Below are 27,068 nucleotides of genomic sequence, written 5' to 3' on the forward strand. Positions count from 1 at the left end.
TCAGTTTTCATGCAGTCCAGTTGGTCTATTTTTTCTTGTGCTACCTTTGCCTCTGGTATCATATCCAATAAATCATTGCCAAATACAATGTCGTGAATCCTTTTCCTGTGTTTTATCCTAAGACTTTTATTGTTTTAAGTCTTTAAGTCCTTGATTCATTTTTACTAAATTTTTGTGTATGGCATTAGGTGAGTCCAACTTCATTCTTTTGTATGTGGCTATCCAGTTTTCCCAGCATCATCTGTTGAAAACACTCTCCCCAATTAATGGTCTTGGTGTCCTTATCCAAAATAATTTGACATATATACAAGGATTTATTTCTGGCCTCTCTATTTCATTGGTCTACATGTCTCTCTTTATGCCAACATCACATTGTTTTGATTACTGTAGACTTGTAGTAAGTTTTGAAATTGTAAAGTGAGAATCCTCAAGTTTTGTTCTTTTTTAAGATTGTTTTGGCTATTCAGGTTCCCTTGAGATTCCATATGAACTTTAGGATGGGTTTTTCTGTTTCTGCAAAAAAAACATCATTGGGATTTTGATAGAGATTACATTGAATCTGTAGATCGCTTTGGGTAGTATTGATATTTTAACAATATTAAATCTTCCAATCCATGAACATGGGGTGTCTTTCCATTTATTTTATGGCTTCTTCAGTTTCTCTCAGCAATGTTTTGTAGTTTTCACTGTACAAGTCTTTCATCTGCTTTGTTAATTCCTAAGTATTTATTCTTTTTGGTGCTATTGTAAGTGGAATTGTTTTTGCAATTTTCTTTTCAAATTGTTCATAGTTTGTGTATAGAAATGCAACTGATTTTTGTATGTTGACTGTGTATCCTGCTACCTTGCTGAATTCATTTATTAGTGCTAAAAGCCTTTTTTGTGTGAAATCTTTAGGACTTTATACATATAAGATCATATCATCCGCAAACAGAGGTAATTTTACTTCTCCCCTTTCAAATTGGATTTTTTTTTTTCTTTTTGGTCTAATTGCTCTGGCTATTACAATGTTCAAGTACGATGTTGAATAGCAGTGTTGAAAACAGGCATTCTTGCCTTGTTCTTGATCTTAGAGGAAAAGCTTTCAGTCTTTCACCATTGAGTATGTTTGCTATTGGTTTTTCATATATACATTTTATTATGTTGAGGTAGTTTCCATCTAGTCCTAGTTTACTGGTGTTTTATCATGAAAGGGTGTTGAATTTTGTCAAATTGAGATGATGATATTTTTTCCCCCTTCCTTGTGTTGATGTGGCATATTACATTTTTTTTATATGTTGAACAATTCCTGCATTCCAGGAATAAATCTCACTTGGTTATGGTGTATAATCCTTTTTATATACTGCTGAATTCTGTTTGCTAGTATTTTGTTGTAGATTTTTGTATCAGTATTCATAAGTGTTGTTGGTCTGTAGTTTTATTTTCTTGTAGTGTATTCATCTGGCTTTGGTATCAGGGTAACGCTGGCCTCAGAGAATGAGGATGTCTTCCCTCCTCTTTAATTTTTGGGAAATGTTTGAGAAATAGGCATTAGTTATTCTTTAGATGTTTGGTTGAATTCACCAGTGAAGTCATCAGGTCCAGGGCTTTTCTTTGTTGGGAGATTTTTGATTACTGATTCCATCTCCTTACTAGTTATATATAGGTCTATTTAGATTTTCTATTTCTCATGATTTAGTCTTGTGTTTCTAGTAGGTTTTGTGTTTCTAGAAATTTGTCCATTTTATTTAGGTTATCCAACTTGTTGGTTCACAGTTTTTCATAGTGTTCCCTTATAATCCTTTTTATTTCTGTAGAATCTGTAGTAATGTCTACACTTTCTTTTCTGATTTTAATAATTTGAGTCTTCTCTCTTTTTTTATTAGTCCATGTAGTAAAGTTTGTCAATCTTGTTGATTCTTTTTTTTTTTTTTTTTTTTGCGGTACGTGGGCCTCTCACTGTTGTGGCCTCTCCCCATTGCGGAGCACAGGCTCCAGAGGCGCAGGCTCAGTGGCCACGGCTCATGGGCCTAGCCGCTCCGTGGCATGTGGGATCTTCCCAGACCGGGGCACAAACCCGTGTGCCCTGCGTCGGCAGGTGGACTCTCAACCACTGCGCCACCACGGAAGCCCTTGTTGATTCTTTTGAGGAACCAACTTTTGATTTCGTTGATTTTCTATTTTTAAAAATTCTTTATTTTATTTATCTCTGCTTTAGTCTTTAATATTTCCTTCCTTCTGCTAGCTTTGGGTTTCTATTTCTATTTCCTTAGGGGGTTGATTGATGCTATATTTGGAGACAGCAGAAGTTAGGAAAAGCAAAGGGTATTGGGTGTATATGTGTGTGTGTGGGATCCTTATTACTCAAACAACCCTCACCTTCCATCATCCCAACCATGGGTCACTCTCAAGGGAATAACTGTTAGTGCAGTTATTTGTCTAATGTGTGTGTGGTGGGGAGAGGAGTGGGAGCACAGAGATAGTTGGCACTTTAATATACATTTTATGGAACATAAAGAATAACAATTTCCTGCCTTGAAATCCAAATGTGGTTACAAGCCCAGAACCTTTGAGTAGATAAATTAGGCATCTGGAGCCCCAAACCAAACCCAAAACCAAACAAACAATCAAAGAAGCAAAACACAAAAACAAAACAAAAAAAACTACAAATTTATGTGAAAGGTGTCCAGAATCTATGAGGTTGAGCCAACAAAAGATTCAGAGGAATTAAATTCTGATTTCTTTTTTTTTTTTTAACTTCTTTATTGGAGTATAATTGCTTTACAATGGTATGTTAGTTTCTGCTTTATAACAAAGTGAATCAGCTATACATATACATATATCCCCATATCTCTTCCCTCTTGCGTCTGCCTCCCATCCTCCCTATCCCACCCCTCTAAGTGGACACAAAGCACCAAGCTGATCTCCCTGTGCTATGCAGCTGCTTCCCACTATCTATTTTACATTTGGTAGTGTATATATGTCAATGCTACTCTCTCACTTCGTCCCAGGTTACCCTTCCCCCTCCCTGTGTCCTCAAGTCCATTCTCTATGTCTGCATCTTTATTCCTGTCCTGCCCCTAGGTTCTTCAGAACCATTTTTTTTTTTTTAGATTCCATATATATGTGTTAGCATGTGGTATTTGTTTTTCTCTTTCTGACTTACTTCACTCTGATTGTTTCTTTATCACCATATACTCTTCACAATAATCATATGGAGTAGGTACTAGTTTGCAAATGAGAAAATTAAGACTCAAATGTATAAAATAATGTAATGGATTGCACAGAAAGAAAATTAGAAACTCAGCCCAGGTTCCCTGACTTCAAATCCAGTACTTCCACTCTGCCAAGATCTCGTACTTTTTGGCAAATGAGAGCCAGGAAAGAGAATTTCATGTTACTTAGCTACATAGAATTTGGAAATGTTGCTTTGAGCACTGGCTGGACATAGAGCGTGGCACCCTAGCGAGAATGTGTCTTCTGGGATTCCCTGTTGTGCTCATGAATAAGACTCTATATTTTGGACAAATAGAAAGCCCTAAGCCTCAATTTCCTCTTGCAAGTGAAGATAAATTATATTTCACATTTATTTATTTTCTGTCTCCTCACTAGAATGTCACCTCTGTGAGGGCAGGGACCGTTATCCTCCCTAAGTAGAGGCAGTTATTAAATATTTGTTGAATGTGGGAAATGAATGACTATACCCTGTTCTTGTCACCTCTGTTAGTTTCCTTAGGGCTGCTGTAACAAAGGAACACAGATCAGATGGCTTAGAACAACAGAAAGTTATTGTCTCACAGTTCTGGAGGTCCGAGATCAAGACGTCGGCAGTGTTGGTTCCTTCTGAAGGCTGTGAAGGAGAATCTGTTCCATGCCTCTTTCCTTGATTCTGGTGGTTTTCTGGCAGTCTTTGGTGTTCCTTGACTTCTGCTGCACAACCCCCATCTCTACCTTCATCTTCAAGTGGTGTTCTCCTTGTGTGTGGCTCTATGTCAAATTTCTCTTTTATAAGGACACCAGTCATATTGGATTAGGAGCCCATTCTACTCCAGTATGACCTCATCTTAACAATGACCCTACTTCAAAATAAGGTCACATTCTGAGGTATTGGGGGTTAGGACTTCAACATATGAATGGAGGGGGGCAACAATTCAACCCATAACATCACCCAAACACACACTTGAATAAAATATAGTCCTTGCTTTGAGGAGCTCATAAAATCCCAAATATGACTTAAGAGGCAATTCCAGAGGATGCTCATAAATTTTGAGCAACAAATGGGTTTTATGCACAATAGTTTAAGGAACTTTTGAGTTAAAACATTTAAGGAGCATTCTTTATTTCAGACTTTCTCAAGACTTTAGAATGTGAATGCATGTTGTGTAACACCCTTTTCATGGAGGATCTCACATGATCAATTTTGAGAAATGCTGGCAGAGTTAGAAAAACACTGAGTTGGGAAGTTGATCTTGGAAAATATTTGGTGTTTGCTCCTCAGCTTCTTCATTTATAAAACATACCAACCTTCTGCAGAAACTGCTGCTGAGGGTTGTTTCAAGGATCAAATAAGATCACGTTTCTAAAAGTCATTAAAATTAGTAAAGGATTATAGATATATTTAAAGCACACCTAAAATCATAATCAGGAATGTACAACTTGAATCAGGTGGATAAAGATATTAGCTTTAGCATCTAGATTTAGAAATTAGTATAGCAGGAATTTAAAAATGTATCTTAATTGCTTATTTGGAATAAACATGTAGCTTTTCTACTTCTTTGCTCATCTGCTATGTTTTGCTTCCTGGTCATTGTTGCCTGCAGCATGGACTGACACACTTGCTATGTGGACTCCACGACAACACATTTCCATAGCTCACCCTGCCATTGCTGCACTGTAGCCAGTTTGGTAAAGGACCCCTGACTTCTATGGTGAGGGAAAGAGTGCAAATGGGAGGAAAGCTAAATGTCTTGATTTGGGGAGAGCAGCACCTTATTTATCTCACAGCTACGTTCTAATCTGCCACTCTTTTCTCCTTACATCCCAGGAAATACCTGAAGGTTACTCAGCTTTCTAGGAGCTTGGAGAAAACTGGTCTGAGTTTTAGTCTCTCTCATCAATAGGGATATGAAAATGCGTATGTGTGTTCCCAGTTATTAATCCTGCCTGGCCAGAGTAGGAGAGAAAGCAAGTGGCAGATTATGAGATGAAAAGTACATCAATGCCCGTTTTTAGAATAGGCGTTGTTGGATTAAAAATGAAATGCAGGCATGAAAGTGAATGCTCTTCAGTCCTTTTCCTTAACAAAGGAGATGTGCATCTAATTCAGACTGATGGAATTTTTGGTGATAACCATGGTTACTAAAAATGGGTCACTTTATACTCATTGAGAGAAAGCAGCATGACAACAGTTGCTCATTTCACAATAGTAAAACTCGTCATGGCAGCTAAAAATGGAAGAGACATCTTATGTTTGAGAGCAACTTATTTCAGCCTGAGATTATCCATTTAAGCTGAACAACATGATGAGATGCTTAAACTCAACAACATGATGGGATGCTAAAATTTGGTAAACACTGAGACATGTACTTGAATGAAGAAACATCATGATGTAAGCATGGCAAAAGTGGTTTGGGGAGGGCTTCCCTGGTGGCGCAGTGGTTGAGAGTCCGCCTGCCGATGCAGGGGACACGGGTTCGCGCCCCGGTCTGGGAAGATCCTACATGCCGCAGAGTAGCTGGGCCCATGAGCCATGGCCGCTGAGCCTGCGCATCCAGAGCCTGTGCTCCACAACGGAAGAGGCCACAACAGTGAGAGGCCCGCGTACCGCAAAAAAAAAAAAAAATGGTTTGGGGAAGTGGAACAAGATGGTTTTTTCTTTAGTACATTTATTAGGCATAGACTGGATCCAGATAATGGGACAATAGCACTAATCCCACATATAGACAGTAACAGAAATCTGAAATTCTATTTACTAAATTGTTCTCCAGTATTACGACAAGAGTTTTTATTTTGAGAATATCCACACACAAATATATCTGATGAAAGAAAATTGATGTTTAGACTCCTTCCACATTTTGGTAATATAGAATACTGATTTGTATTATTTGACCTACTCCCTGAAAAGGAGAAAGCACTTACTTCTCAGTATTCAATACATTTATACTTGAATTTGATGTAACCATGAGGAATTTATCTAGTAGCCACTGGAAACAGAACTCTTGGGTTTTAGGAGCTTCCCTGCTCTTGAGCAAAGCTTGCTCAGGATCCATAAAATATCTGCCCATTTTATAAAGCCCTTAGAAAGTTCCTTCCAATAGGATGCAAATACAAAGTGTAGTTTGAGTTTTTTGTCTTTATTCAATAACTTTTTCCATAAATATTTATTGAATGTCAGTTATGTGATAGGCAGTTTTAACCCCCCCTCCTTATTTAAATGTAAGGAACTCTCCTTCCAACTGATAAACAAATGTATTAAAAAATTTTTTTTCCGTGTTTACATAGTTTTATTTATTTATTTTTATTTTTTATTGAAGTGTGATTGATTTACGGTGTTGTGTTAGTTTCAGGTGTACAGCAAAGTGATTCAGTTATACGTATACATACATCTAAAGAATCTTTTTCAGATTCTTTTCCCATTTAGGTTATTACAGAATATTGAGCAGAGTTCCCTGTGGTATGCAGTAGGTCCTTGTTGATTATTTATTTTATGTATAGTAGTGTCTATATGTTATGTATGAATGTATTTTAAATAGTGGTCACAATGCACAAACCTTAGAATATTTAGGTTGAACCGTATGGAATTTCCATATTTGACCACTATTTACTTATAAAATTCCATAAGTTTTGACATACACACACACACACACACACACACACACACGGACACACACACACACACACACACACATACACTTCAGCTAAAGCAAAGTTTGCTTTTATATCCCTGGCTTTATTATATATTCTTTTCATTGCTTATTTCTGTTAATTTCACTAATGTATGGAATATGGCTGAATTAACTTGCTGCATAACAAACAAGTGCAGAATCTCAGTGACACATAACAGTAAACACAGGAGGCACTCTGCTTATGCTCCAGATCTTCTGGTCTGCTTGATATATCTCTTAACCTCCTTGGCCCAACAGACTCCCAATGCATGTCTGTGTCATGGCAGTGTTAGAGGTGCAAGAGGGCGAGCAAAATGTGCAAGGCTTCTTAAGGCCTGGATGTGGAACTGGCACAATGTCACTTCCAACACTCCATTCCATTGGCCAAAATAAGTAAGTAAGACATGAATACAGAGAGGAGGTGAAGAATTGAGGTCAATAGTACAAATCTACACAATGACCTAGCATTGAAAAGCAACACGTTATCTCTTTATGTCACTGAAGGTTGCTAGGACAGTACCTTCCTATAAAAAAGGAAAACATCATCATAGTTGTCATCATCATCAACACCTTGATCTCAAACACATATCATGCTTTCTACATGTCAACACCTCTTCTAAAAGCTTTACATTTCATTTTTGCAACAACTCTATGAGGTCGTCACTACTACTATTCCTCCATTTACAGCTAAGGAAACAAGGCACGGAGAAATTAGTAAAGATGTTCATTGTTTTCCAAGAAATCGAGAATATTGGATGTTTCAAACTGCACTATTGTAGCACACAATCATCTATTGGAGGATGTGACTATGTTTAAGAGATTTTAACTTCTTGTCAGGGCACTTATCTGCCCTCTAAGTCACAGAGAGGAGGAACATCTCCACAGTTGGTGGGGTGACCGCAGCCCAAACGTACGTTCTGTTGGTTACTCTCCAATTCAGTGGCTTAGTCAAACAGGTATTTTTCTGGAATGTTTAGCCCATTTTTCTACCTGGGAACAAGAGTCAGGACTACCATTCACCATTGTTCTTTTCTTTCTTAGTGATTGTTTTGTTCATCCAGTGTAGCTCTCCTTTTAGCACACTGGTTAAGATTCCACTTAAACGTATCGTCAAAAGGCTTTTATGTACTTTTACATCCAATAAATTAATACATCCACCAATTCTATCTGTGATACTTACCCCTTTGCTCTATAGAACATGATGACTTTCTCTTTGGCTACGGGACTAACTTGACACAGAGAGAACCAGAGAGCCAGGACCAGGGTAGAGCAGGAAAAAAAATGGACTCCGGAAGCATTCATTTCCACTTAGAACCTAGATAAGAAACTACAAGCTAGTCTGGTCCAGTGTGAGAAATCACTCTCAGTATTTTACATAGAGAAGAATCAAGGCTTCAAAGGAATGTGTGATAACATATGCATTCACATAATTTTTGATAAGTCCTTATACATGATTAATTCTTACAGGATTTTAAAAAATCCTTGAATTTAATTTTTTAGATGTGCTCCCCCAATTTTTTGACTCAATGTTTTTCTTGCCACAAATACTTTGTATTAAAAACTTTTTATTGAATATATTAAGTTGTAGCTTTTCCCTATACTATTTTCATTTCTAGACATTTAAGAATTATTTACATATTCAAGAATTAGGAAAATTCTTCCTAATTTTGTTCATCAATAGTCAAGTTTCCCAGGATGCCTTACATCCTGGGTGCTGGACTGGCTTCTAGAGCCATGAGTAAACAAGGCTAAGGGCTCCTTGCTTCAGTGCAGTGCTTTAGGGTTTACCTTGGAAATCGGACCTTGACATCCCAGCATCTGCAGGGTGGATGACACAGGTTCTATTTGGAAACGAATGCTGTGAGTTTTAGAGTAGTACCCAAGAGCTGCTCTTTCCAGGCTCTTCCCAAACCATCAAAGAATTGCCACTAGCTAGAAACGTTTAAGAAGTGCATTTGGTAATGTTATCCTTTTGAGGAATCATTCCTGTCAGAAACTTTCTGGCTTCTCAGCTTTCACTGCAATGATATTACTGGATTACAAGCAAGCATCTCATTAGGGAGTAGAGGTGGTGTCTGTCTCATTTTTCAGAGACCCCAACACCAAGTGTGGGTCTTGGCCAGCAGGGGGAGCGAGACAAAGGCAATGTGAGGTTGGGGGTACAGCCTCACCACCTCAGCATTGATTTGCTTTGGCAAAACATTCATTCATTTTTTAATTCAAAAAATGTTTTTTAACTGCTATTATGGGCTTGGAACTGTGCTCGGCACTGGAAATAAAACAGGAAACTAGAGAAGTGTGATCCCTAACTTCCTAGAGTTTTGGGGATGGAGAATGATAATCGCTAATAAATTACAAACAAACCGACACATAAGTAAAATAGTTTCAAATTGTGAACTCTGCTAAGCAGAAGCCAAGGGGACTGAGATAGGGAATAATTGGCAGGGGGAGAATTGAGAGAGTCACACTTGCGCCTCATGTTTCCTTCTCAGGGGTCTGTGAACAAGGCCCCCCTCCTCATGCTCAGATAGGAAATCATCTAAAAGAGTTGCTTTAAAAAATGATGGATGAAACGATGGTTCATGTACAACAAGGTTCTCTGGAGACTTTGACATTCTGCTCTCTAACTCCCAGAATCTTGACTTTCTTGAATGCCAGGACCCTGTTGAGCTGAAAAATCTTTCCTTCAATTTAAATGACTTATGGTACAGAGACAATGCCTTCTGTGGAAATGTTCCGGAAGGCTCAATTATTAAAAGAAAAATGACTCTCAACTAGAATGTGTTATGCTTTTAGGTTTTAGTATTTGTATGTGCTCCATACTGAACTAGTTTTATACAGAGGGATTCCTATACTAATCAAATAATAACATACAATTAACGTAGCTAATTAATTCTTTCTTCCCAGAAGGATTATGAGGGTTTGCGTTAACTAGCAGGGTGCTAGACTCCTAGAAGATATTTGAAAATATTTGTTGAGTGCTATGAAACCTGAAGAACTTGAAGAATTAAACCAATGAACTGTAGCCTGTATACACCATTGCTGGTTGAGTTACTAGCAAACTTATATTTTTACGAACTCTTCTCTGAGAGATTTCTTCAGACGAGGAGCGTGTGTGCACACACATGCTATTTTTCACGAATATCTGTATTATCTACAAAAACAGAGGATGTAGAGGAAAATGTAAGAAATTTTTAAACAACGTGAGCTGATTTCATAACCTATTTCTTCTAAAGAGCGGATTTTAGCATTTTCCTTACAGTAAGAGCCACTGGGCTGTGTTGCTGGCAGGTCACATGCTGTGTAGTCTGTTGAGAGTATTCACTGATATGCAGCCATGCTGACAGGACAGTGAGAGAATCATCAGGGAATGGAAACCAGACTGTGGCCCAACACCCACCTCTTCCTTGCCTGAACATATAAGGCTGGAAGTGAACAGCCTCATAAACGAATAGTGTCTGCCTGCCTAGGATTTACACAGGAGGAGGAATAAGCGTGGCTGAATTCTCTTACATATGAGGTGTGTCTCCAGCTCATAAATAAAGCCCTGTGTCTCTCCTCACCTACTTCCAAGAGGTTCTTTGGCAGAATGCCTCTCTTGCTTTATGATTAGTCCAGGATGGATTATAGAAGCACTGACTTTTCAACAGCTAGAAAAAAAGAGAATGATGGAAACGGGAGAGGCAAGTAAATATCCTGACAATGATTTTTATTTCCTTTCTTCCTTCATTCCTTCCCCCTCCTTCTCATCCTCTTTTCCCCTCATTCCTTCCTTTCTTCATTTTTGAAAAAATATGACTTATCTACTTGTTTCTGTCATCCCTTAGGAATGAGCAAGGCTGTCAGTGATATTTCTGGGCAAATTGAGCTTAGCACCTTGCTCTGATTTTGTTGCCACACCAACAAAACATTGTACTCACTTTCTCTCCTTGGAGGGATTAACAGCAGGTCCCAGCAGCCAGGCTGAAGGATGTCAATATCCCAGCCAGAGTCTCAGCTTAAAGCGACTCCCAGCAAATTGGGCCTGAGTCTACAATAAACCTTTAGGTTTCCTTGGAATGTTTGGAATCGTTAGATGTCTATAATTGAACAGATGGTGAGGGCTGGCTTTTGACATTTTTTTGTTCCTCAAGTGGGTTATCAAACAGCAAAAACCCTCCCTGTAATTTTGAAGGTGAAATTCTTCTATCTTCCTTCCTATCCCTTTCCCTGATCACACACAAATTCTAGGACATTATAGGGATAACTTACTTAATTGTGTTTCTCAACTTTTATTGTGCACATGGATCCCCTGGGAGTGAACATTCTACCTCAGTAGGTCTTGGTGAGGCCCAAGATTCTGTGTTTCTAACAAGTTCCCAGAAAATGCTGATGCTGCCCCGCCAGCACCACACTTTGAGAAATAAAGGGCTATTATGTTTGAACACCCATGCTTTAGAATGGACTCTCAAGTGTGGATTCCTTTTTTTTCAAGGGTTTTTACTTTAGCTAGATCCAATTTAAAAATGTGTCCTTAAGTGGTGCTGAGTGCGATGTCTATAGTGAAACTCTGCAGATCAGCTTGAAAGATAACAAACTGAATACTGCAACTAAAGATGTTTAACAGGCTGAGGTTGTTCATTGTCTTAACAAACCTTGTCTTTTTGACATGGAGAACCATGAGGAAAACTTATGAGTCATAGCAGAGGTCATCCCAGTTAAGTGTATCCTGAGACAACCAGGCTCTCCCTGCTCCTTCCAATGACTCTTTGTGAACCTGAACAACAAATTGTCTCCTTTCTGACTCAGTTGCTACAGTCACACATTGTGAAAGTGAGTGGATGGCTCTTTTCCAACACAGCTTGAGAGGATTTTTATTGAGATTATATAATCAAACATGGGACTTATGACTTACATACTATATATTTCATTCAGAAGGATCTAGGAAAATGTGTTAAAATATAATTTTGAATAACAATACTTATTATGTGCCAAATAGTCCAAGTGCTTACCACGTAGTAAGTAATACATTTAATCCTCCAAACACTCCCATTAGGAAGGTATTATCTCCATTTTATGGTTAGAGAAATAGAGGTACTGAGACAATAAATAACTTTATCCTGTGTCAAGTCAAGCACATGGACCTTTTATGGTAAGAGGTTGCAAGTTGAGGGCCTACAACTCAACTTCTGATTGTCTTTTTATCTGCCTGAAGATTTTAAAAAATTAAATTAGTTGTCAATATTTACAGGCTATTTCCTGCTTCTTAAAAAAACCCTGGAGTTATCTGGCAGCTTTAGGCTTGCATTCTTGCACAGGAAGCATCAGTTGGTGCAGAGTAGCAACGCTGCCCTTAGATGGGGTGTGAGCGCTCCATCTTGTCACAGTTCTCACCTTAGTACCCAAGCCCTATGGAGTCCAGCAGGGTGATTTCCACGCTATGAAAGCTCAACAAAATACTAACAAGGGTGGTGATTCCTACCCTTGTTAGTAGGTAGATCCTTGATGATGAGGATGCAAAGGGATTTCAGATCTTTGATTTCAGAGATCCTTGATGATGAGTATGCAAAGGGATTTCAAACTCAAATGGTTACTGGAGTCAGGAAATAACAAAGACCCAACACAGCCAAAAATAAATAAATAAATATTTTAAAAATCTATCTTTTTAGGAAAAAAAGAGAAGTGAGTAGGTTGTTGCTGAGGGCAAGGTTATAGGGAGATTTTAAGGGAACTGGTGCAGAAGAGAGAAGCAAGAAAAGAAGGATTTCACAAAGTGGATGATCCAGTCAACCAGTGCTTATTAGGCATGAGAGGGGAAAGAAATATAACTATAATAGCAATTTTTACTGAGCTCTCACTATGGGACTGGCTTTAAATACTGCTTTAAGTACTATGAGGTACTAATATTCTCATTTTATAGAGGAGGAAGCAGAAACACAGTGAGATTAACTAATTTGTCTAATGTCACATAGGTAATAAGTGGTATGTATAGATATCACTTTTTTTTGTTCACTGTACAAATGCAGATTTATTGTTCTTTCCTTTATCCATAGTAGGAAAAAGGTTGGAAATTGTTAGAAAACCAGCTTATATACAAAGCACTTCTGAAATTATGCTTTTCTTTGGAAAACAACTTATAAAAAATAATAAACATTTAAAAAATTCAAGTCCATAAGTATTTTACACTTCTGAAGGCTAAAACTCCATGTGTTTCCTAAAATATAGAACAATTAAAAAAAAAACTCATAAAGTGACATTGATTTGAATTCCACAGAATCCCTGACCATTAGAAATACGTTCTTCCTTGTAAAGTGAATTTGTTCTTCACAGGCAAAGTTATAGTTAAAGTGTGTTTCTCTGACCAATTCATTGAGATTGAATTTACTCTCCAGCTAATGTCTACAGGAGACTAATGGTAATTTATAGTTTCTTCAAATAAGTTAACAAAACATATCCAAAATGTTAATCACCACATGCATGATTCTGGGAGAGTGACAATATCTATACATACCAAGGCATCCTGATTCTAGCCCAAGCTCATAAAAACACCCGCTAGGGTGGTTATGAAACAGAGGAGAGGAAAAGAAACAGGGCCAGGGATGAACTGGGTAGAAGAGGGGCCAAATGAGCAGGAAAGTGGAGAGTTCACCACCCTGTTTGGTCACATTGAAGACTTGAAAGAAGAGAACCAAAAGAGTTTATCAACACTAACTGGCCTTACAAGAAAAGTTAAAGAGACTTCTTTAAATGGAAAAGAAAAGGCCGTAACTGGAAATAAGAAAATTATGAAGGAAAAAATCTCACAGGTAAAAGCAAACATATGTTAAGTGTACTGGACCAACCACCTATAAGGCTCATAGGAAGTTTACAAGACAAAAGTAGTAAAATCATCTATATATAAAATAATAAGTATTGCACAAAATAAAAAGGTGTAAAATATGACATCAAAAACATAAAACATAGGGGTGGGATAAAAATGTAGTGCTTTTAGAATGGGCTCAAACTTAAGCAACCATCAACTTAAAATAGACTGCTATCTACATAGGTTGTTATATATAAACCTCATGGTAACAATAAACCAAAAGCCTATAACAGATACAGAAAAAATAAAGAGAAAGGAATACAAACATAACACTAAAGAAAGTCATCAAATCAAAAGGAAAGAGGACAAGAGAAGAAGAACAGAGAACTACAAAAACAACCAGAACAATGAACAAAATGGCAAAAAGTATATACCTATCAATAATTACTTTAAATGGACTGAATGCTCCAATTAAAAGACATAGGATGGCTGAATGGATAAAAATACAAGACCCATATATATGAGATAAGAGTCTCACTTCAGATCTAACTACACATACAGATTGAAAGTGAAAGGAAGTAAAAAGGCATTCCATGCAAATGGAAACAAAAAGAGAGCTGGGGTGGCAATACTTATGTCAGATAATATAGACTTTAAAACAAAGACAGTAGCAAGAAACAAAGAAGGGCATTACATAATGATAAAAGGATCAATCCAACAAGAGGAAATAACACTTGTAAATATCTATGCACCCAACATAGGAACACCTAAATACATAAAGCAAATATTAACAAACATAGAGGGAGATATTAACGGTAATACAATAATAGTAGGGGAACTTAACACCCACTTACATCAATGGATAGATTATGCAGACAGAAAATCAATAAGTAAACATTGGCCTTAAACACACTAGAACAAATGGACTTAAAAGATATATGTAGAACATTCCACCCCAAAATAGCAGAATAGACATTCTTTTCAAGTGCACATGGAATATTCTCCAGAATAGAACATGTGTTGTATCACGTAACAAGTCCCAATAAATTTAGGAAGGTTAAAGTGATATCAAGCATCTTTTCTTTTCTTTTTTTTTTTTAACATCTTTATTGGGGTATAATTGCTTTTCAAGCATCTTTTCTGACCACAACGATTTGAAACTAGAAATCAGTTACAAAAAAGAAAACTGGAACAAACAGAAACATGTGGAGGCTAAACAAAATGCTACTAAACAACCAATGGGTCACTGAAGAAATCAAGGGGGAGATTTAAAAAAAAAAGTGGAAAAAACAGCATTCCAAAATCCATGGGACGTGGCAGAAGCAGTTCTAAGAGGAAAGTTTATAGTGATACAGGCCTACTTCAGGAAACAAGAAAAGTATCAAATAACCTAACCTTACACCTAAAGAAACCAGAAAGAAAGAACAAACAAAGCCCAAGATTAGTAGAAGGAAGGAAATAACAAAGATCAGCGTGGAGATAAATAAAATAGAGACTAAAAAAAATCAATAGACAAGATCAATAAAACTAGGAGCTGATTCTTTGAAAAGATAAGCAAAATTGATAAGCCCTTAGCCAGACTTATCAAGAAAAAAAGAGAGAGGGCCCAAATAAATAAAAGACTTATTGTGGCAATCAATTGGTAATGTATATTAATGTCGAATCACTATGTTGTACACTTGAAACTAATATAATATTGTATATCAACTCTATGTCGATTAAAAAAAAAAAAGAACCTTTGCTCCACCACTTGTGAATGTGGCTCTGAGCCTCAGTTTCCTTATGTACAAACTATGCATGATAGAGTAAGAGCTTGTCACGATTAAATGCAATGAGGTAGACAGAATGCACTTTGGGCATAATACTTTGTATTGGTGGAACACTAGGTGTTGAGGGCGTTTCTGTTAACAGAATGAATAGAAAGCTTAATCTGACCATTGCACCTGTGTGCGCAGTAAGTTACTTTCCTCCCGTGACACATATTCCTGGCTGATGTCCCTGAATCTCTGCTGTTGGGTAGAGCTGTTGACTTCTTTATTTGGCTTTTGCTGCTCTGTTGATTTTTCCAAGTGTCTGAAAGAACATCAGATTTTCTTCTTTTTACAGGATCAGTGATCTTGGCCCCCTGAGCCTGTATTATTGACCATTCTGTTAGTTACTGCCACTGCTAAGAGGTATCAGTGGCAAAGTCACTGCTATGAACCTAACAGCCCCTTGGACTCCTAAGGGCCACATTTTTCTCTCTTGCCATAGCAGGGTCATTTGCTCAAAGTCAAACAAAATTGATTCTTCTATTTTCTTTACAGTGACTGATGGCCCCTCAGAGTTTACCCGTCCCTGCTGTCACCGACCCTGGTTGTTTAAAGGATGCAAAGTGAGTGGAGGAGACAGGCTGTGCACACCTGCGAGAGGAGGCAGTGCTGCCTTGTTTCCCTCTCCCCTGTACATAGGTTATCTCAACATGGCACATCTCTGTCCAGGATCAGGGTAGGTACAGAATGACACAGGCAAGGCTTAGCGCCCTCTGGTCTTTCCTTTCAGGGATCTGCTCTGCAATTCACTTCCCCCTTCTACTCTTGTTTCATTCGCTGCAGATGGTTAATTAATCTTTACTTGAAATGTCACCGCTTCTAGCAGTGTTTGGTTTTTAATAGAAAAATGGTGAAGAAAAGCCTGTAGGACCCCAAAGGATATGTCTTTCTGGAGGTAGAATTTCAGGTTTTGGCGCAAGAATTCCTAGTTCCTGAAATTCCCAAATCCTGGGTCTTTTCACTGTTGGCTCCTTGTGCTCAACCTGCTCTTCTTCCTAATTAACAACTGGCTTGTCACCTCTCGTCATTCAGGTCCTAGCTAAAATGTCACCTCCCCAGAGACGCTTACACTCGCTCCCTTATGTAGTCTATTTTTCCCCACCAACACTGATCTTGCCTTAATTTTTTTCATAACGTGTATCACTACTTGATACTATATTCTGTATTTTAATTGTCTGTCAGCCCTAAATAGAATGCAAGCCATGTGAGCTCAGAGACGTTGTCTGTTTCAGTCATCACCCTGTGCCCTAAAATAGTGTCTTATTAGGCACTATAAGAATGTTTTAAATTTAAGTGAGTCATTGGAAAACGTTTTTCTGGTGCTTCTTAATTTTATCAGATATGATATCTTTATATTTGTATATAATATAACTATGTCTTTAGCACATGGTTTACATGTATTCATTGGTTAATTTACCAAAAGTTTTAACGTCTACTAAGTTGCAGTCATTAGGCTGGTGATGAGAAGAGAAGGATAAATAAGGCAGAATCTCAGCCTTCGAGCTGCTCGTGTCTAGTGGAGGAAGCATGTGAGTAACAGACAAGTACAATAGAGTGTTAGGTTTGGCAAGATGGTGTACATCTGTAGTATTTCAGCACGGTTATCAAGATGAATGAGAACTACCGGAAGACCTGGGGGATGAAGATGTCTCTCCAAGCAGAGGAGATTAGTATCTGTAAGGTCCAGAAGGTGTAAGTGTTCATGGCAAATGCATTGAGGTGCAGGCAGCTGATAATGTCCATGCTGGATGGTACGGGCAAATATTGAGTGAAATAAAGATGGACGCAAGTGAGATAAGGTGGGAAGTTATGAACAGTCATGAATGTCATTTTAAAAAACTTGAATTTTTTTCTTCAAAGAGCTAACAAAGAATTTTTAACAAGAATGAGATGTAATTAGATATGTGTTGATTTACCCTCCCTGCTTCCTCTCAGATTTTCCTTCTACACCCAGAATTAGCATCAGCCACAATAGGAGAGCAGTACAGGTGTATGTAGAAAAAGAGTGTTTATTTATATTAAGTATGACCGGTGTCAGTGAGAGATAAAGGAAGTCTGTAGTACTCAAACAGTTCTCTGGTTGGCCTATCTCTTTTTAAAACTCTTTTAAATGGAAAATTTCGAACATATACAAAATAAGCAAATGGTATAATTAACCTCCATGAACTCATCACCCAGTTTCAAAACTTGTCAACATTGTATCATTCTTGTTTCATCTGTACCTCTATCCACTTTTGACCCTAGCCAGTAAAAAGCAAGAGGTTTATAATGTGCAATCAGATGGAGTCATAAACAAGCGAGTGAGGGAAGGATATAATTCAGAGTCCTGGGTGAAGGATTGGTCTCGGGCAAGCTCAGAATGAAGGAAAGAGGAAAGAAAGGCATGGATGTGAGTAAATGTGTAGGTGGAAGAAATGGAGGGTATGGGAAAGCAAGCCTCTTAAACGCAGGGACTGCGTCCTATCTGTCTTCGAATCGCTTGCAGTCAACACAGTACTGCGTATCATAAACATGCCATAAGCATTTGTCCAATTGAATTGAGCTCATGTCCAGGGGTACCTGTCTTCTTTATGAAGCCTAGGCCTGGTCACTGATGGGAATGAGACAGACATAGAGAAAAGACTAGGGGAGGATAAAGCTATGAACTAGCTTCAGTGGTGCATGGAGTACATGCCACTGGCCCACACATGAAGATGCTTCTTTTTACCTGCCCTGTAAAGTATGTGCAATATCAAGAGAGGATGTTTTCTTCCTCAGTGTTTAAAAGAAGAGGGTAATGAGTGATTTAAGAGCAGGCTTTTTTAGTCTTTGTGTTCCCTTTGACAGATACACCCTTAGATACACCCTTAGAGGGGTTCAAAAAGTTTGTAGAAAAGATTTTGGACTTTAGTTTTCTTATCTGTTTTTCCTTTCTTTTCCTTTATTTCTTATTTCTCATTATATATCATGAGTGACGCTGGTCCTTCTCTAGTCTAACAGAAGTATCTTTACTCAGTTTTCTGAAGTGCCCGAGACTGAAACTCAATGAGTCAGAGATTCTACTCTATGTGCCACCTCTGTTCCAGAGAATAGAAGACAGGATAAAATAAGATAAAGCAACAGATTTAACTTGGAGTTTATAAAATGTGATTGTGTGGAGTGAATGTAACACATTCGGTGCTAAAGGTGCAAACAAGTTGTAATGATCTGCTAGATAATGCAGCAGACTGGGTAAAATGCATGTTTCATGTTGCATATTTGTAATTATTCATCTAAAAACATATTCTGAAATGTAGTAACTATTCAAATATATTACTCTGAATGTCAAGGATGATGTATAGATGTTCCAGTTACTGGGCATTGTCATTTGATATCAAAGAAATGAGGGAAAAAAAGTTATTAGAATTTTTAAAGCTATTTTGCAAATGTTTTAATCACCGTCATTCTGCCAAAGTTTAAAATGTTTAGGACTCAAGTTTTTATTACACAGAGTTTATGTCCTTCACATGCTGGTAAATTTTATGGTCATGAGGTATCCTACCCTTCCTTCCTTCCTATTTTCTGCAAATATCATTAAATTCTAGAAAACTTATTAAACACCGATCATGAGAAAGCATGATTGCCACACCCAGTGAACTCACAGACTGGTTAACAGCACCCAACTCAAAATCAACTAGTGTGTAAACGCTTTCCCGGAAGTAACCAGTCACTGGTGTCTTCTGTACATTCCTGTTGCTTCCTAGTCTTACCCCTATTATAGAAATTCTCATAGTGTTTTATAATTATATTTTGGTTTTGTTTTCCTCGCTAGATGCGTGGAGGGCCAAAATCATGCCACTTTATCTTTTGGGGGACAGTTTTCAATGGCATTTCTCTGTGTCTCATATCAACTTTTGTCATGGACTGTCTTTTCAAGGATGTTTGTATAGCAGACAGCCTGAGAACGTGTTGTGTCTCACATCCCTTAAGGGGCAGAAGATGTTTTTCTAAGCAGGATAATAAAAATATCTCCCTTGGGGGAAAGGTTGAGTAGATTTTCTAGCAACCCCTTTTGAAAGATGCGATTTCCTAAACTCCAGGTTCCTCAGCTGTGACACAAACCAGCCGTGTGTGCAGCCTCCGCTTGAGACTCCTTCCACATCACCTGCAATCAACCTGGGTGGAGGAAGGGAGGAAGATTGGTGTGAACGTGAAGCTCATCCTGCCTGCTGTGCTGTGAGTAGTCTTTTCTCGGAGCCCAGGGTCTTGTATCTTCTGCCAACAACGATGAAATGGGGTAGGCTAATTTGTTAGCTTGCAAATAGGGCACAATAGCAGACCCTTCACTGTTTTTGAGTTTCTCCAATATCGAGCATTTTGCCTGGCACGGTGTAGATGAGTGAACTAGCTGTTCAGTGCGAGTACACTTAATTTAATTATAATTTTAACTATAGAGTGAATGTTGTCATCAATATTTTTCAGTTACCAGCTGCATTATCTTGGTAAGTTTCTTAGCCTGCCTCACTTCAGTTTCCTTATGTGTAAAATGGAAAGAGTAAAAGTGTCAGCCTTATAGGTTTGCAGCAGATATGGAGCAGATATGGAGATGTGCTGTCCAGAACCCCTTCCGGGAAGCACCTGTGGCCCAGCTGCAGGGACTGCTTTTAGGATCTGCCTCAGCTGCAGAGTCACCTCACCTGAGGTCACACCCTTCCCTGGGCAGCCTGCGTCCAGTGTCTGATCAGTGTGTGTATAGGTTGTATAAAGTTCAGCCATTTGGCCCCATAAGAGATAACTTTGCTAACTTTGCTGGGCAATAGTTGCTTCAAAGTCCCCTGCTGGATAGGCTGAGGCTTCGTCAGGCCTGCATAACGATTCAATCTTTCTCTCTGTGCAGTTGTGCGTCCTTTTGCAGATTTCCCTTTTACGGGTTTTGATCCCTAATAAACATCTTACTCCCCTGCTGCCTCCTTCTCTCAAACTTTGTCCCAGCATCTGCTTCCGGAGAACTCAAACTGTGTCAGGATTACTGAGGTGGTAAGAGAGTTAGGGAATGTAAATCACTCAGAGCAGTCCGTGTATACATTTGGTACCTATAGTTGTTCTCTTTAACATTATTATTATGATCAACATATGGAATACCCTAGAAGCATAGTTCTTGCAACTAAGGCTCTAATGGCAGGGTGACTTATGTAAGCAAATCAAAATCTCGGCCTGTAAATGTCTCAAAGTTACAAAATCAAAACACTAAGGACAACCAATCACAAATAGCCAACTAGGCTTTAAGCTACAGCCAATCAAATAATTTCTTTTCTTTGCTTCCGCCGTTTCTCTGTATAAGTATTTCCCCTGGCTCCTGTGCTTCTAACCACTTCCAGTTTGGTGCTGCCTTATTTGAATTAATCTTTGCTCAAATACACTCTTAAAAATTTTAATATACCTCGGTTTATCTTTTAACACTGGTAAAGCATAAAAAATAGTGGTAGAGTCACTCAAAACCATATGATAAGATGATTTGTTGAAACAGTCAGAGATTTTCAACCTGGAGGACGAAAGCTTTTGAAGAACCTGGGAGCTGCCGGCCAATACTCAAATGGCTGTGGACTGAGAGTGAGATTAGACTTACTTTGGGTGAACCCAAAAGTGAAGACAAGGACCCATGTAGATATCAATAAGGGGCATATTTGGACTCAAGGTAAGAGAAGCTTTTGAACATGGATGCTTACAATGATCCAGGCTCTCAATGGCGGGACTCTTGTCAGAGATGCTACCCAGGGGACTCAAGGCCTTGATGAGGATTAGCAGGAGGGGAATATACCTGATGACTGAGATTACTGGTCAGAAGAAAATTGAGAAATCCATTATTTAAATTTTCCATAGAAAGCAGAAAGCATATATTTACTCTCTCAGTCTTTCCAAAACAAATATCTTAGAGTTGTTAGCTGTGTACTGTTGACTCAATATGAATGATGAACCAACTCAGTGGTAGAAATTTTAGTTTCTGCTGTGCTAGCTTAATTCATGTATTATAAGGTATGTGCTCAAATAGATAACTAAATATCTACACTACTTCTTTGTGTAATGGGATATCCGGAGATGTGGAACTTTAAAAATATATATGTATTTATTAAGAGATCCTGTCATAAAAGTTCCTAGAGAGCAGGACATTCAGGGCACTCTGGAGAAGACCTTTTTTGTGGGGGGGAGACCACTTGAGTGGGTCCTTTTGATAATGTAGCTGTAAGGTAAGGATCCTACCTCTGACAGTTCTGGACTTTTTATTTCCTATCCCCATTTTAAAAGTTGTTGGGGAAGAGATGGGCAACTTTGTCAAGGGATCAAAGAGCCTTACAGGGACATGGTACTCTAGGTTTTGAAAATTTTCCTGTAAGTTTGAAAGTTATTAAACTCTATCTGATATACTGGAGTGGCCCTGCCTGGACTAGCCCTGAGATGAAACTGATTGGAAGGAAAACCATGTTCTGGGTTCTGAACTGATAATGTAGGCCTTCAAGGGGTTCTAGAGAGCCAGTCCAAATCACAGCATTCCTGGCATCATAAAGAGATCTGGTGTGCGCGTGTGTGTGTGTCACAGAGTGAGGCAAAAATAGCATCCTTTTACCCCAGGTTACCTTAGTCAAATATCTTTCCTGAAGCCTGGCAATGCCTGCGTCCCTCGATATCCCTGAGGGTGATATGCTGTTGTCAACACCTTGATTATGGGCTCTCCCCTATGGCAGTGGGCAGGCTGTGTGGACAGCAGCTGGAAAGGATGGCTTCATCACCTGCAGCCAGTTTCAGCTGACATCAGGGTCAGCTGCTTTGTGACAATTTGTGTGGAGCAAAGTTATATATAATAAACAGTGATTTCTCTGTGTGTGTGTATTCATTGTCAAACTAGATGTTTCCAGTCCAAATCCAAAACTGATTTCTTGGGTCAACATAGGGACTTATCCAAAAAGCCCTTCTGTGGTTTTCTGAAGAAGCTCATGTGTTTTTAGCTGCAGGTACTGCTAGCAAAGTCTGACTGCAAGCTCATCAGGGTGTCTGCTCCAGGCGATACACACTGGCCCACCCTCTTTTTGTTTTTTTGGTTATGTTAACCTGACAGACACATTTTACTCCCCCACCCCCATATCTGCGTGAGGATCGCAAGATTTTAACATAAAAGGTCCGTCCCCTAGGGAGACTTTCTCCAGTTTCCTGTAACGCTCTGTGTGGGGAGACCAGAGGTAGTTAAAACACCGGAAAACATTGCCTTTTTCTGGTCTCTTCTGAGAAACTGCCCCCAGAAAACCTAGTTTCTGTGTAGCTCATGCCTGGATCACTAAAGTACTACCGGACTCCGTGATTTTTGGTAGCAACGGTAGCAAATACAGTTAAGGGGACTGATGAGACTTTCTGATGTTTTTTCTCTGAATCACTCGTAACCAGGACTGACCTTCTTTGTTTGAATAAACACCCCTGGGCTTCATAAACTTACTATGAAATGGGAGTGAGACACTAGCGAGAAAAGGCAGACGTTCTCCAGATAGGTGGGAGGGACTCAGAGTGGATGAACGCTAAAAGGGGTTTTAACCTTCTTTCATAGGTGAGATGTGCCAGATAACACTGGTTAGGATAAGTTAGTTCATTACAAAAGGCACAACCATGCACACCATGACATTGCCTGAATCAAGTGAACCTGACTGGATTTAATTTTTCAAGCTATATTTCAGACCCAGGTTAATATTAACTGTCATATCAGTACTAAATCTTTATGGGTCATTTGGGACCTTCTTCAGATGGTGAGTGTTCCCTTCTATTGGTGAGGCATTTAGTTATAAACTCAATAAATTTTAAGCACAAAGATATTTGTTCAAAAACCTCAGCCTAAAAGTCTGATGGGATGATGGTGAATAAAGGACACAAGGACTTCATTTTTTCAAGCTGTAGTGAAAAGGGGAAATAAAAGTGCTCTAGCTAGTAATGACATCCCCTATGAGCCCTTCAGGGATAAAGGAAGCAAAAATGAGTTAAAAGTCATATGTCTGCAGGGTCTGATCATGAGACCATTTGTAGAGGAGCAAGAACAGAGGCTCCTGTTTAACTCTACCTGAAAGTGTCTTGCCAGGCATCATATAAATGTTTAACTCAAGGAAGTGGAAAAAATTGTGCCCACTGTCCTCTGTGATAACACATGATCTGATGTTCTGATGTTTTCCCACATACCCTGTAGTTGAAAGTGTTAACTGTCTATCGTTTGAAGTAGCCGATAGAAATGTCTTTGAGGTCTTTAATTAAATGCTAAAAGCTGATTCCAGAAACTTCCTATTGTCTGGAACAATTCTAATTAAAGCTCAAGTAGCCACAAAGAGTCTCAGGAAAAAAAAAAAGAAGAAGAAGAAGAAGAAAAAACAGTTAAAGAGGCAGAAAGTAAAAAGTAAAGAAAAAGACAGGTATTTCATTCCAAAGACAGGTGTTTCCCTTTATGTGTAACCTTTAAGTTAGACAGTTCTCTCCCAAAGGGATAATATTCTGTTTCTAATCTCCACAGAACACAAACCAGGGGAAAGAGGCAATAGTTACAATAATAGATTTGAGTCTCTGGATTTTTCACTTAACCATCATTAGGGTAGGCCAGATCAAAAAATAAAAGGGCCCAGACAAGAAAAACATCCATTTGTCCATAGAGAGACCATATGGACTTGATGGAAAGAAGTGCAGAATATACAAGATAGTCTTCTCATTTTTAAAGCAGTATTTTAAATATTCTGTAGTGGACTCGTTCTACCTTGACCAAGCAAGCATATATGCATTATAGAGCTTCATATCAGCAGTGTTCATAACAGCAACAAGCAGGAAATAACCATATCCACCACTCCGTGGCTGATTGTACAAATCAGGGGTCAGCAAACTATGACCTGCAGGCCAAAGCCTGCCTGCAGCCTGTTTCTGTAAAGTGTAGTTGGAGTACAACTACACTCATCAATCAGGTATTGCCTTTGGCAGAGTTGAGTAGCTGTGAAAGAGACCGCATAGCTCACAAAGACTGAAATAGCTCACAAAGACTGAAATATTTACAATATGACCCTTTGCCGAAAAAAATTTGCCAACCACTGATTACATGGTTGCACACATTCAATGGAACACTCAGCTACCATTAAAAGAATACAAAAGATTTGTATAGATGGTATGAAAAGATATCTGATATCAAGAAAAAGATGAATCCAAATAGTGTGGCTATAAATATTTCAGATGGTATTTGCCTAAAAACAAAGAATATAAATATACTTCAAATTTTCCTGGAAGGTATACAAGAAAGTTAACAGTGATTATCTCTGGGGTGCAGAAATAGAAAGTGGGACTGGGGAGAGGGAGGGAGGGAGGGAGAAATATTTATTTTATACTCTTGTCTATCATTAAAAATTTTTAATTCCCTTTATGACATTTATATTTATAAATAAACTAAATTAAATTTTAGAAGTAATGGGCGTTTGTTAAGAGCACATTTATTTGTAGAATGGATTAGTGTACTGTTCAATGGCACAATAATAATGACAGTCTTCTTTTTCTTATGGATATTTTTGTTTGAACATCTATGTAATATCTTCTGTTTCTTTTGACTAGTAAGTAGGGTAGCTGTTGTCTCATGTTTAAATATCTATCTGAAATTTTAGGTTCACTATTTGCTTTAGATGATTAGCATTTACCTCTTCATTAACTTAGTGAAGAAATCATTAAGGCATTTTATACCAATTAAATAGTTTAGATTTTTAGTGTGAGGAATTTCACACAGAGGTCCTATTTTCCAATGTAATTTATAAAACACAATTTAAACTCCATTTGGGTCTTTTAAAATTTTTAACTTTTTTTGTTTCTAATTTGAGAAGAAATTTGATTTTGGGCAAATTATTTAAATACTTCTTGATTTGTTTTAATCTGAAAAATGGAATGAAGAATGCCACCTAAAATAACACCTAAAATTTTGGTGTTATGAAGAACTTCTCAGTGTTCAGTCAATTATCAGTTGTTTCAACTATATCATTTTGGCAGAGTTTTGGTGCATTCAAAACGTGGATAGTCACAAGAAGGTTTTTGGTGTTTTTTTTATGGTATGCATGGAACAAATTCAGAGAGGCATTTTTTTAAAAAAATCTACAGTCTGGAATCTTAGACTCAGACCACAGATGATCCTGGGAAAGCCACACATCAACTGTGAGAAATTAGAAAACTTGGGCTTCAAATAAAAACAGTGGCAAGGTCTCTTTTAGCATGAAAACTCTCTTTTTTGAAGCCAGTACCCATTTCTCATCTTCAAAATGGGGATGGTTGTACCTACTTAGCCAATTTCATAAGATTTTTGTGAAAATTAAATGAATTAATGTATACTAGAGAAATTAGTAAATTGTAAGTTTGCATACCAGAATTTTCCAAAACCTGTTGCTTTGCAAGATGATTTTCAGGGGAATGAAAAATTTTGTATTCTAGTGATTATGTATTTATTTCATATTTACTTTTTATTTATGGTGAGTGTTATACTTATGGTAGCCTCCTTTGAAATTAATTTTCAGAAATAAAACTGTGAGTCAACTTAGTGAATAATCTCAAATAACTCACACTACAAGTGAAAGATATGACAAAAATCAGGATGACATTTTGTGCAAGTCCAAAGTTCAGGAAACACTGCATTATAGAGATATAAATTTCACTTGAGTTTTCGTATTTTGCCATGTGGATCTCAATTGGCATTGTTTAATCTGTGTGGCTGCAAACATACCGTGATAAACCAAGACACATGGAGCCCTTTTGCAGTAAAGGAAGAAAGAAAAGCCACAGATGCCTAAAGCATTTAGGAAAGGAACCCCACTGTAGCTGAAATACTGGCCAGCATGAGGTCCCTAGTCCCAAGTTGGTGTGGGGTAGGCTGAGTCCACTGAAAGAAGAAGAAAAACAACCACCACCAAAGAACTGAAAAGTATATCTCTAGAAAGGACTTATAACATTTCTGAGAGATTAATTTTAGGCAGATTACAGTAGGAGAAGTGTGACTCTCATGCTGAGCGGACCCAACTGTATGTCTGATCTGAATCTCACAGAACTGTCAGCCCAGTGAGTCCCCATCATTAAAGCTGCTAGAATTTGGAAGGGGCAACAAATATGGGAGAGGAGTGGCGTTGGGAAACCCACCTCTGTGTTCACAGCCTAATGCTACTGGACTCTGCCTGAATATGGCTTTCGTGACTCCAGGTGACAGAGGCATGCCAAGCTCAGGCTGGGAGGAAGTAAGGGTTGGGTCAAGGTACCTGTCTTCCTCTGTGACTTAGCAAAAATGTCTTGTCATGACACAGTCACAAGCCCACTCAGGCCTTTCCTCCCAAGCCCTTCCTATTCTGCCCAGCAGACAGCTCCAAGGGCAGAGGGTCCTTCTCCTGGGTACCTGTACATTCCTCCCTCTCTGTTCCTCAAATCTGCCTGAGAAGAGTACATTTTGTTCCCTCATCCAATTTCATGCTCTTAATTTAGGACTAGAGAAGCAAGCTATGACATTGAAAGTTGAGGACTCCCATCTAAGAAATGGGAACATCTTGGTCTCTAGTACCTGCCTGTGTAACTACTGATTTTTTTGTCCCTGCAAATTCAGATGAGTAAGGAAATGCTTATGCAGCAGTTCAG

The sequence above is a fragment of the Monodon monoceros genome, unplaced genomic scaffold (genome assembly GCF_005190385.1).
Source record: "Monodon monoceros isolate NGI ecotype Baffin Bay Population unplaced genomic scaffold, NGI_Narwhal_1 Super_Scaffold_21, whole genome shotgun sequence".
Taxonomy (NCBI): domain Eukaryota; kingdom Metazoa; phylum Chordata; class Mammalia; order Artiodactyla; family Monodontidae; genus Monodon; species Monodon monoceros.